The sequence below is a fragment of the Schistocerca nitens genome, chromosome 9 (genome assembly GCF_023898315.1).
Source record: "Schistocerca nitens isolate TAMUIC-IGC-003100 chromosome 9, iqSchNite1.1, whole genome shotgun sequence".
Lineage (NCBI taxonomy): Eukaryota > Metazoa > Arthropoda > Insecta > Orthoptera > Acrididae > Schistocerca > Schistocerca nitens.
In genome coordinates, this window is record NC_064622.1 from 443,424,163 (window position 1) to 443,437,571 (window position 13,409).

Below are 13,409 nucleotides of genomic sequence, written 5' to 3' on the forward strand. Positions count from 1 at the left end.
ATTTGCAGCGGATACGCACTAGGTGCAGGGAGTGGCAACTGACCCTTAACATAGACAAATGTAATGTATTGTGAATACATAGAAAGAAGGATCCTTTATTGTATGATTATATGATAGCGGACCAAACACTGGTAGCAGTTACTTCTGTAAAATATCTGGGAGTATGCGTGCGGAACGATTTGAAGTGGAATGATCATATAAAATTAATTGTTGGTAAGGCGGGTGCCAGGTTGAGATTCATTGGGAGAGTCCTTAGAAAATTTAGTCCATCAACAAAGGAGGTGGCTTACAAAACACTCGTTTGACCTATACTTGAGTATTGATCATCAGTGTGGGATCCGTACCAGATCGGGTTGACGGAGGAGATAGAGAAGGTCCAAAGAAGAGCGGCGCGTTTCGTCACAGGGTTATTTGGTAACCGTGATAGCGTTACGGAGATGTTTAATAAACTCAAGTGGCAGACTCTGCAAGAGAGGCGCTCTGCATCGCGGTGTAGCTTGCTGTCCAGGTTTCGAGAGGGTGCGTTTCTGTATGAGATATCGAATATACTGCTTCCCCCTACTTATACCTCCCGAGGAGATCACGAATGTAAAATTAGAGATATTCGAGGGCGCACGGAGGCTTTCCGGCAGTCGTTCTTCCCGCGAACCATACGCGACTGGAACAGGAAAGGGAGATAATGACAGTGGCACGTAAAGTGCCCTCCGCCACACACCGTTGGGTGGCTTGCGGAGTATAAATGTAGATGCAGAGAGTAAATCCAGATGTAGATCCAGTGCGTCTAGGCAGCAGTCAGTTTGGTTGCAGGCACTCACCTGGCCTCCTTATAACCAAGACACAACCATCTCCGGCATGAAGGCAGAACCAGCTTCCATCAGAAAACACAACAGACCTCCATCCTGCCATCCAATAAGCTTTTGCTTGACACCACTGAAGTCGCAAATGGTGGTGTTTTAGAGTCAGTGGAATGCATACGACAAAGCGTCTGGCTTGGAGCTGTCCTTCAAGTAACCAGTTTGTAAGATTTTCTTCTGTACTGTGGCGTCAGCTGCTGCTCAAATTGCTGCTGCGGATGCAGTGGGATGCGGCGACGCCATACACCAAACACGGTCTTCCCTCTCGGTAGTGCTACGTGGTTATCCGGAGCCCTGTCTTCGTGCAGCCGTACATTCCTGTGACGACTGCTGTCAGCAGTCTAGCAGTCGTGTACATCGGCTACATTCCTGCCAAGTATTCCTGCAGTATCGCAGAAGGAACACAGATTCTCATAGGCCCATTACATGACCTTGTTCGAACTCAGTGATGTGTTGATAACAAATAGCGTCTTTGTCGCATTGAAGGCATTCTTAATACATCAACTCATCACATCCAATCTGAAAGGTAACCAACACTCACTACTGTTACAGCGTGTGTTTAAGATTAGATTAGATTTACTTTCATTCCAATTGATCCATAGTGAGGAGCTCCTCCAGGATGTGGAACATGTCAGAAAAACAACAATACATGACAAATATTTACAACTAAAACAAATAAGCTAATGTACCATTCCACAGGTCCCAAGTGGAATGATTGTCATTTTTTAATGAACACTATATGAAAGTCATTTTACAAATACTAATGCACTGAATTTAAAATAAAAAAGTTTTTTATTTATTTATAAGGTAATAAACATGTAATACAACTACTAAATACTTATTTACAATGAACAGTTTACTGCACTGAACTGGTGCAGAAGTTAGATTGTACTTACACACACACACACACACACACACACACAAAATCAGTTGGTTTTACTGAGAAATTCATCAATGGAGTAGAAGGAGTTGGCCACCAATAAATCCTTTAGGCTTCCCTTAAGCTGAATTTAATTGGTTGTTAAGCTTTTTATGGCTGCTGGCAAGTTATTGAAAATATGTGTTCCTGAATAATGCACACCTTTTTGTACAAGACTAAGAGACTTTAAATCCTTGTGAAGATTATTCTTATTTCTAGTATTGATTCCATGAATTGAGCTGTTGGTTTGAAAAAGTGATATATTTTTAATGACAAATTTCATTAAGGAATAAATATATTGGGAAGCAGTAGTTAGTATCCCTAGTTCCCTAAACAGGTTTCTGCAGGATGTTCTTGAGTTCACACCACATATAACTCTTACTGCTCGTTTTTGTGCCCGGAAAACCTAAGCTTTGCTTGATGAATTACCCCAAAAAATAATCCCATATGACATTATGGAATGAAAGTAAGCATAGTATGCTAGCTTTTTCATTTTTATATCCCCTATGTCTGACAAAATTCGCATTGCAAACAGAGATTTGTTAAGACGCTTCAGCAGTTCTGTGGTGTGCTCCTCCCAGTTGAATTTGTTATCAAGCTGTAATCCCAAGAATTTAACACTGTCCACTTCTTTTATCTTCTTGTCATCGTATGTTAGACAAATACTCGTGGGACACCCCTTACAAGTTCTGAACTGCATGTAGTGTGTTTTTTCAAAGTTTAGTGACAAAGAATTGGCTAGGAACCAGTGATTAATGTCCACAAATATTTTATTAGCTGATCTTTCTAAGACTACACTTGATTTGCTATTTATTGCAATGTTTGTATCATCGGCAAACAAAACGAACTTGGCATCTGGTAATGTTACTGATGAAAGGTCATTGATCTACAGAAGAAAAAGTAAGGGCCCCAAAATGGAACCTTGTGGGACCCCACACGTAATTAGTTCCCAGTTGGATGATGCCAGATAGCTTGATACATGTCTCTTTCCTAATAACACTCTTTGTTTCCTGCCAGAGATATAAGATTTGAACAATTTTGCAGCATTTCCTGTTACATTATAATACTCTAATTTACTTAAAAGGATATTGTGATTTACACAGTCAAATGCCTTTGACAGATCACAAAATATACCAGTTGCCTGCAATTTTTTGTCAAATGAATTAAGCACATTTTCACTGTAAGTGTAGATAGCGTTCTCAATATCAGAATCTTTTAGAAATCCAAACTGTGACTTTGACAGTATGTTATTTGAGATAAGATGGTTATAAAGCCGACTGTACATTATTTTTTCGAAAATTTTTGAGAATGCTGGCAACAGTGAAATTGAATGGAAATTTGCTGCTATTTCTTTATCTCCCTTCTTAAACGGTGGCTTAACTTCAGCATATTTCAGCCATTCAGGAAATATTCCACTGATAAATGACTGGTTACACAGATAGCTTAATATGTTACTTAGCTTAGAATCACATTCTTTAATTACCTTTGTTGATATTTCACCATACCCACTAGATGTTTTTGATTTTAAAGACTTTATGACGGACATTATTTCTGTTGGGGTAGTGAGGGTAAAATTTATATTATGGAAGTTGCTTGAAATTTCTGGTCTGAGGTATTCCATAGCAGCATCTACCGAACCTGACAACCCCATCTTTTCATTAACAGTTATAAAATGTTTATTAAAAAGTTCTGCAACACTATACACATCTGTCACCAATGAATCATTTACTCTTAATGCTATTTGTTCCTCTTCACGTCTGGTTCTACCGGTCTCCTCCTTCACTATAACCCATATTGTCTTTATTTTGTTATCTGATATGACTATCTTTTCCTTGTAATATATTTGCTTTGACATCCATATTACAGTCTTTAATATTTTGCAGTATTTCTTGTAATGTGCTATAGCATCAACATCGGAACTGTTTCGGATTGACAGATACAGTTTTCTTTTTGTTTTACAAGATACCCCTATTCCTCGAGTAATCCATGGCTTTTTTGTAGACTTTGCTCTAACCTTGGTAAGTTTTGGGGGAAAACAGTGTTCGAATAAGGTAAGCACTTTATTAGCAAATTATTGTTTTCCGTCCTCATAGTAGCGCCTGTCTCATGCGAGTTCACCACCTAATAACTAATATTTGCTATAAAAAAATTGCCTTTTAATCAAAACACACTGAAAATTCATAGTACTAAGATATCAAGAAACACAAAATCGTCAACAAACTTATACCAGGAATACATAGACCTTCCCATTGTCTCGTGGCTTTGGTACAAATTTCTACCCATTTGTAGACGCCCATACCAAACTACCAGTCAACTCAATTCTTTCAAAAGGCTCTAGACCGTTTTTCTTCCACTTCAAACTTACGCTTCCCATGAAGTTTTCCACGCCTCCTCCAATAACAACTTGCAAAGTTTACCATCACTACCTCTTACGAAAACCTCTTTTAGCTCTACACTTATTCTTACTTGGTAACTTCTCTGGGGTATGTATTTTTCCCCTCTATGCTCTAGCATATCGACAGCTCTAACATTATTTGGAGAATACCTATTTTCCTCACAAAAATTGGTACATTTCCGTTTATATCCTTAATATCCTGTTCAAACTTCCCAGTAGGTTTTATCTCCTACTAATAACTATTCTAACATTTTATGACAGAACAATATTTACAATCACTTGTCCTCTTCTATAGCCTTGTCCACTGAATCACTGTTACATTCAATTTTATTCCTAACCAAAGCGAAGACATGCACTGATGAGCGAAAACATTATGACCATCTGATGAATAGCTTGTTTGTCTGTTTTCAGATCGAAATACATCACTGATTCTGCGTATCAGAGATCCGAAAGTTTATCGGTAGGTTTGTAGAGGTATGTGGCATTAGATGTCTATGCACAGGTCATGTAATTCGCGTAAATAACGGACCGCTGACTTGTATATGCGGTGATGGAGCCCGATGCTTGCTTTTCAAGTGGCCTCGGACCAACACTTGAGCTCCCCCTTGAAGGGAGCATTGAACTACTTTTCGTTTAATCTAGATAGCTTTCTCTTTAAATTTCTGTTCACCAAACTATGTATTTCTTTTTCCCATTCTGCGTTCTGAGGAGGACAGTATATTTTATCTAACAGCCCGTCTCCTTGTATTATTTTTAGTATCACTTTCCTAGGAGCAGGCTCTATACTATCAAGAGGTAAAAAAATTAAGTCTCCTCTCACATTCACCCAGGAATATTGGCCATTTAGCATTCCTATTACAATAATAGGTTCTGCACAAACGATCAAATTCCCACAAAACTCTCATGGCCGGTTGGCCTGAGGATGAAATTTAGCAGTTACCAGCTGTTGCACCTTTTCTCTTAAAAATTCTTTTAAAACATCCTATGCAAATTGAGCATCATTATCAGACAGGAAGTGCTTACATTTCTCTAGCTTTGGAAAATATTCATTCTTCAATATTCTGGTCATGGTTTTACTGTTAGAGGTTTTGACAGGAAATAGTTTCACAAATATGGACCACACATATAAAACTGCAACAATATATAACACTCCACCTGATCCACATGATAAGGGTCCCAAAATATTGATAGATGAGAAATTCCGTATGTGTGTGCAGGTATAATAGGAGTTGATTGAACCTTCATACCACTTCTCAGGTGTTTGATTTGTTGGCATAACTTTGGCCGATCTTGCATAATCCATTTCCAACATAACAATTTTGTAAATGCGTCAAACATTTTTATGCCAAAATGGCCGTGCATATCATGTGTATATCATACAAATCTGTTTAGGCACGCCGTTGGAATACATATCAGCCATCGAGGCACTACTGTAAAATTCCTTTTAAATAATACTCCTTCGTGACATATGCAATTTGACTTTCACTTATTCGATTCAGTACATTTACATAAACTATCTCACTATGTTGTGAGACGTTGATACCTCTATTGCTCATGTTCAATATTTTTCATCTATAATTTTAACTCATTTTCATGTTATTGTCTACTGACAAACGCGGTGAATTATTTCCCCATTTTGATGCAGTTTAGATCACCTTTCATTCCTAATGGTAAACGAGATAAAGCATCTAGTACTTCATTCTCTTTTTCCTTGATGTTGTATATTTGTAAATTATATTCTTGTAGGAAAAGTAACCACCTTATCAGTTGGTGGTGGAATAGCTTCCTAGTCATCAGGTATTTCAAAGCTATGTGGTCAGAGAAAATAATGCCTGTGAGTCCGTATAATAAATACTTAATTTTCTTAACTGCCCACGCTATAGCCAGAGTTTTTTCTCTGTAGCTGAATAGTTTTTCTCACAAGAGTCATCATACTACTAGCAAGGGCTAAGGTTATAATTTTATTTCCTCCCTGATTTTCATATTTTTGAAATACTTCGCATACAGTACCATAGCCTAAGGCAACTACAGCCAAACAAAACTGTTTATACATATCCGGATGTCCTAAGATCTATGGGTTCCTTGAAACCTGTTTTACGACTTCCTACCCCGTTTACACATTTCATTCCAAGACTAGTGCACGTTATTTTTCAATAAAGCATGGAGGTTAACACAATTTATTATATGATTCGGCACTTACCTCCTGTAAAATCCAATGAGTCACAGAAACGAATTTTAATTGCTTCTTATTTCTAGGCTGGGGACAATTCTTTATGGTTTCCAGTTTTTCTAAACTCAGGTTTACTACAGTGTTGACTTACTCGATGCCCCAAAAAATTTATTCTTTTGCACCCTAAGTAAGCTTTCGAAAACCTAATCTCAACTCCTTTCTTTCTCCATCTCTGTACTTCCAGAAGCGAAATGTTTTATTTGTAGTTTTTGGTCACAGTCATAATGACAGCCACAAAGATAAACACTTTCTCTAATAACTCCTTACCTGAAGCTAAATCTAGGGCACAAATAAACTCACCACTGTTACATCTAGTCCAGATGTTAAGACTCTGAATTGATGCACCTCTCCCTGAACAGAAATGTGGTATGCATTCTAGAACCTGCAGCAAGAGGGGCCTACTAATATCCTGCAGTCAGACTGTGCTTAAAGACTTAGCGTCAGAGAATCTTATTAAAAGTTCTTCCATAGGCAAGTGCCGAGCACTTTCTGTTTCAATAATTTTGATTAAAGATCTGGCATCAAGACCCAGCCTAATATTGCCATTGAGTTTTTTCACTGCCATAATGGAATTACAATAGGAACTACCAGATCGTGGGAGAATACCCCAATTAATCATCCAATTAATGTATCTCATTACGCACAGCCTCGAGCATAGTTAGCGCTATATGACACAGAGGCTTAAAAAGGAATATGAGGCTAGATTTTCAACTTGCAACCGTATCCTTCGATGACACCTGCTTGGTCACTAAACACGTCCAATTCCACAACAATATTTCAACAAATGGGTTTCCGTTTTTGATATTTAACTTTAACTCACTTGATTTTTTACACTTTTCTTTCACCAAATTAGCCCATTCATTGCTTTCACGGCTTTCCTCTAACTCTGCTTCGTCTTCCTGTTCTAATGTCTCTACCTTGCTTTCAAATTTTATCCTCCAGCTAATCAGTTACTCTTCACTATGTGTGAATGACTGCCCCTTACTTAATAAAAATTTGATAACCGTTCCAAACAACAGCACAGGCAAATTTACGTGGGTCAACGCAAGTGTCAACTGTTGATCTGTTAGATTAGAAATCCTCGAAGTAAGTAACTATGATTATTGTGCCACGACGATTTCAAAAATATAACTAGATGCACCTATCCCTTTGATCTGAAACAAGGAAGGTGTAATCCACTATTTTTCGTTCCTAGCTTCAGTTCTTCTACCAAATCTCACCTACTAGAATCGGATTAGGCTATCTGTGCACTATTATTATTTAAGGACCTATGGACCTCTGAAGAACTCCCTCTACTGCTATTGTGAGCACATCATGCTTCTTCCGTTACAGATGTCATGGCCACAAACCCTTCATTTAATTCTCTCAACTACCCACCTTTGGGGTTTATCAATTCTAGATTCTGTAGTTTTATTTAAACTTTACCTGGCTCTGAATTTCTTGATTATCCACTACTATACGATCGTTAACATCATCTATTAAAAAATACTAATAGACATTTCCTGTGATTCTTCAAATGCTTCAATCTCTACAAGAAGTGACCTAATAACTTCTTTACATCCAACATCTTCTTGTTAACTTCCTCACATTTTCGGCTTTGTTCAGTACATAAGACTTCTAGCTCCCTGTTTATCCCCTCGCGCCCTTTTTGTAATTTTTCTATCCTGCTAAAATCCGTAGGGCTTTAATTGTTCATCCTCTATTAATTCTTATTATCAACGCAACACACGCTGTGTTGGAAGGTCCTCCAGGAGATACAAATGTGTAAATATCTGGTTAAATCAACAACAGTTGCGATTCACTGAAATGACAAGTATGTGATCTTCACACGATCTGACCACACGAAGAAAGCACAATCAACATTAAATAAATAAATGTTATACTCAGACTTCGTAGCTCGTAGTTTTTTGTCCTGCCCTGCCCCTCAGATTGTCAGCGGCGTGGCTGGCAGGATCCAGGTGTGTCGTCGCTGATTGCTGCTAATTTAGCTTCTGGACAAACTTGTAACTATGCCACAGCTTACGAAATTTGTTGGATTACAAAAATACATTTTTTTTGCTTATTTAGGCAGTATAAAATATTACTTCACGTAACATAATATTTCTGTCGCAAGATGTAATTCACCTGTGCGCTATTGTTCAGTACCTACAACACAATGATCCAAATTACTAAAACTCCTCCCCCACATATATTTCAACTTTCAGCATTTACTTTGTACATCCTGGAAACCCACGGACGACATTTTCTGTAGCGTGGTATTTTATATATTTCGTATTACAACTCATGGGTGATAGCAGTTAAATGACTCTACTTCAAAGAACTGGTAAACTACGAGTAAATGGCACAACCCTGCAAGCTGAGCCCTTACCATCCCCACTTATTGTCACAGATTCTCTGACCATGCGTGTGGATGACCTATTAGCGTATCTGTCTGTGTTATAAAATTTCAAATAAGATTCTTAGGTCATGGGTTTCCCTGGGCTCGCTCACACGTCATTGGGTTATAGCAATGTGGATGTAGTAGTACCACACTCAGATTGCTGCACAATACTGGGTTACACGTGTTATTATTTAAACCAGACACCGTCTAAACAGTTGTAGTATGCGTTTAGTGGTATTACTTTTAGTATTATGATAACACCTTACCCAAAAGGTGTGCATAAGAAAGTGCACTTCGTTTCGTAAAAGATACCGGTAGAAATTTTATTAATATTTAGATATCTGTGAGATCCTAATCAGTAGAATTCTTTATTTACTTTATCATCTGTAATTAGACTCTGATTTTTTGAGTAATTTTTGCTCTTTATATAATATTCCATAGTTAACAGGAAATGATTAAGCTAGGGTTGCCATCCGTCCCAATATATCGGGACCGTCACCGTTATGGACCTTCTTTCCTCAACAAGACCAAATTTTGTCCCGATTTTGAAAAATTCCGTTATGAGCTTGGCTCAAGTGCTGAAATAACACCGTCTGTTAGCACAAAACGTATATTATGCGAGTATTTGTTTTATATTGCCGTACACAACGCCACTGCGAAAAGAGTATTTCCGCTGATGTCGGCCCAGTCGACTGATGACTTGTTTCCAGGAACTGAGGAATTAGTCTTACGGTGTCAGGTTAACTACAAGCTAACTTGCGTGGAGTTTGTATGTATAAGGGAAAATAGACATGCTGAAAAAGATGAAATCTTCCGAAAAGTATAGTGTACAACTACTTCTGACGCAACAAGTTCCATCATGTGATTGTGTTCTAAATAAAAAGTAATTATATAAAATAAATTTTTTACTTCATTTCTACATTTCCATCTCATAGTGTCCCGACGAGGTCCCAGCCGGATATGGCAACCCTAGATTAAGCGAATTATAGTATCTTGTAAAGAACATCACTGAATTTGATCGTTTCACATAAGCAATTTATTTATCCTTCCAATAGAATACAAAATTACTGTCTTCTTTATGATTAAAAATGGGATAAAATTAACACCCACAACTATGTAATAGACCGAGTAACTGATGTAAAATCAAAATGCAAAAATAGCTACTCCTCTTTTGTTTATAATTCAGCGATTAATGCGAGCGAAGATTGTTCTCACGATAAAGTTAGCGACGGTGACTACTTCTTAAGAGTTTGATAGTGAAACAAACTGCTTGTCCTGCATCAAATCAAATCTCTATCTGGAAATTAGCAATCTTTGCTCTCATATTATCTATCGGTTTATCTGGGTGAGTCCTATCCCAAACAAATATTAAATAATTCAGTAAATAATTATGTCAACCACAGATATCACCACTGACTACTATCTCTGGTTAGATATAATCAGAACCTGTAAATTCGGCTAAACATAAATTTAATTTTTTTTTAAAATGAAGGAACTGATTTTTTTCCCCTTCTATCCCTATCAGAATCTTTTCTTATGAGACAATTTTAATCTTTTAATGTAAATATAACTTGCACATAACAGCGAGTTCTCTTCTTTTATTGATTTTGACTTTAATTAATAATACCTTTCTTTGCCTCCCCCCATGAACCATGGACCTTGCCGTTGGTGGGGAGGCTTGCGTGCCTCAGCGATACAGATAGCCGTACCGTAGGTGCAACCACAACGGAGGGGTATCTGTTGAGAGGCCAGACAAACGCGTGGTTCCTGAAGAGGGGCAGCAGCCTTTTCAGTAGTTGCAGGGGCAACAGTCTGGATGATTGACTGATCTGCCCTTGTAACACTAACCAAATCGGCCTTGCTGTGCTGGTACTGCGAACGGTCGAAAGCAAGGGGAAACTACAGCCGTAATTTTTCCCGAGGGCATGCAGCTTTACTGTATGGTTAATGATGATGGCGTCCTCTTGGGTAAAATGTTCCGGAGGTAAAATAGTTCCACATTCGAATCTCCGGGCGGGGACTATTCAAGAGGACGTGGTTATCAGGAGAAAGAAAACTGGCGTTCTACGGATCGGAGCGTGTAATGTCAGATCCCTTAATCGGGCAGGAAGGTTAGAAAATTTAAAAAGGGAAATGGATAGGTTAAAGTTAGATATAGTGGGTATTAATGAAGTTCGGTGGCAGGAGAAACAAGACTTTTGGTCAGGCGAATACAGGGTTATAAATACAAAGTCAAATAGGGGCAATGCAGGAGTAGGTCTAGTAACGAGTAAAAAAATAGGAATGCGGATAAGCTACTACAAACAGCATAGTGAACGCATTATTGTGGCCAAGATAGACACGAAGCCCACGCCTACTACAGTAGTACAAGTTTATATGCCAAGTAGCTCTGCAGATGACGAAGAAATTGAAGAAATGTATGGTGAAATAAAAGAAATTATTCAGATAGTGAGGGGAGACGAAAATTTAATAGTTATGGGTGACTGGAATTCGGTAGTAGGAAAAGGGAGAGAAGGAAACGTAGTAGGTGAATATGGATTGGGGCTAAGAAATGAAAGAGGAAGCCGGCTGGTAGAATTTTGCACAGAGCACAACTTAATCATAGCTAACACTTGGTTCAAGAATCATAAAGGATGGTTGTATACATGGAAGAAGCCTGGAGATACTGACAGATTTCAGATAAATTATATAATGGTAAGATAGAGATTTAGGAACCAGGTTTTAAATCGTAAGACATTTCCAGGGGCAGATGTCGACTCTGACCACAATCTATTGGTTATGAACTGTAGATTAAAACTGAAGGAACTGCAAAAAGGTGGGAATTTAAGGAGATGGGACCTGGATAAACAGACTAAACCAGAGGTTGTACAGAGTTTCAGGGAGAGCGTAAGGGAACAAATGGCAGGAATGGGGGAAAGTAATACAGTAGAAGAAGAATGGGTAGCTCTGAGGGATGAAGTAGTGAAGGCAGCAGAGGATCAAGTAGGTAAAAAGACGAGGGCTAGTAGAAAACCTTGGGTAACAGAAGTAATATTGAATTTAATTGATGAAAGGAGAAAATATAAAAATGCAGTAAATGAAGCAGGCAAAAAGGAATACAAACGTCTCAAAAATGAGATCGACAGGAAGTGCAAAATGGCTAACCAGGGATGGCTAGAGGATAAATGTAAGGATGTAGAGGCTTATCTCACTAGGGGTAAAATAGATACTGCCTAAAGTACTGATTAAAGAGACCTTTGGAGAAAAGAGAACCACTTGCATGAATAACAAGAACTCAGATGGAAACTCAGTTCTAAGCAAAGAAGGGAAAGCAGAATAGTGGAAGGATTATATAGAGGGTCTATACAAGGGCGATGTACTTGAGGGCAATATTATGGAAATGGAAGAGGATGTAGATGAAGATGAAATGGGAGATATGATACTGCGTGAAGAGTTCGACAGAGCACTGAAAGACCTGAGTCGAAACAAGGCCCCGGGAGTAGACAACATTCCATTAGAGCTACTGACGGCCTTGGGAGACCCAGTCCTGGCAAAACTCTACCATCTGGTGAGCAAGATGTATGAGACAGGCGAAATACCCTCAGACTTCAAGAAGAATATAATAATCCCAATCCCAAAGAAAGCAAGTGTGACATATGTGAAAATTACCGAACTATCAGTTTAATAAGTCACGGCTGCAAAATACTATCGCGAATTCTTTACAGACGAATGGAAAAACTAGTAGAAGCGGACCTTGGGGAAGATCAGTTTGGATTCCGTAGAAATGTTGGAACACGGGAGGCAATACTGACCTTACGGCTTATCTTAGAAGCTAGATTAAGGAAAGGCAAACCTACGTTTCTAGCATTTGTAGACTTAGAGAAAGCTTTTGACAATGTTGACTGGAATACTCTCTTTCAAATTCTGAAGGTGGCAGGGGTAAAATATAGGGAGCGAAAGGCTATTTACAATTTATATAGAAACCAAATGGCAGTTATAAGAGTTGAGGGGCATGAAAGGGAAGCAGTGGTTGGGAAGGGAGTGAGACAGGGTTGTAGCCTCTCCCCGATGTTATTCAATCTGTATATTGAGCAAGCGGTAAAGGAAACAAAAGAAAAATTCGGAGTATGTATTAATATCCATGGAGAAGAAATGAAACTTTGAGGTACGCTGATGACATTGTAACGGAACGGAACGGATAGTGTCTTGAAGGGAGGATATAAGATGAACATCAACAAAAGCAAAACGAGGATAATGGAATGTAGTCGAATTAAGTCGGGTGATGTTGAGGGTATTGGATTAGGAAATGAGACACTTAAAGTAGTAAAGGAGTTTTGCTATTTGCGGAGCAAAATAACTGATGATGGTCGAAGTAGAGAGGATATAAAATGTAGACTGGCAATGCAAGGAAAGCGTTTCTGAAGAAGAGAAATTTGTTAACATCTAGTATAGATTTAAGTGTCAGGAAGTCGTTTCTGAAAGTATTTGTATGGAGTGTAGTCATGTATGGAAGTGAAACACGGACGATGAATAGTTTAGACAAGAAGAGAATAGAAGTTTTCGAAATGTGGTGCTACAGAAGAAAGCTGAAGATAAGGTCGGTAGATCACATAACTAATGAGGAGGTGTTGAATAGGATTGGGAGAAGAGAA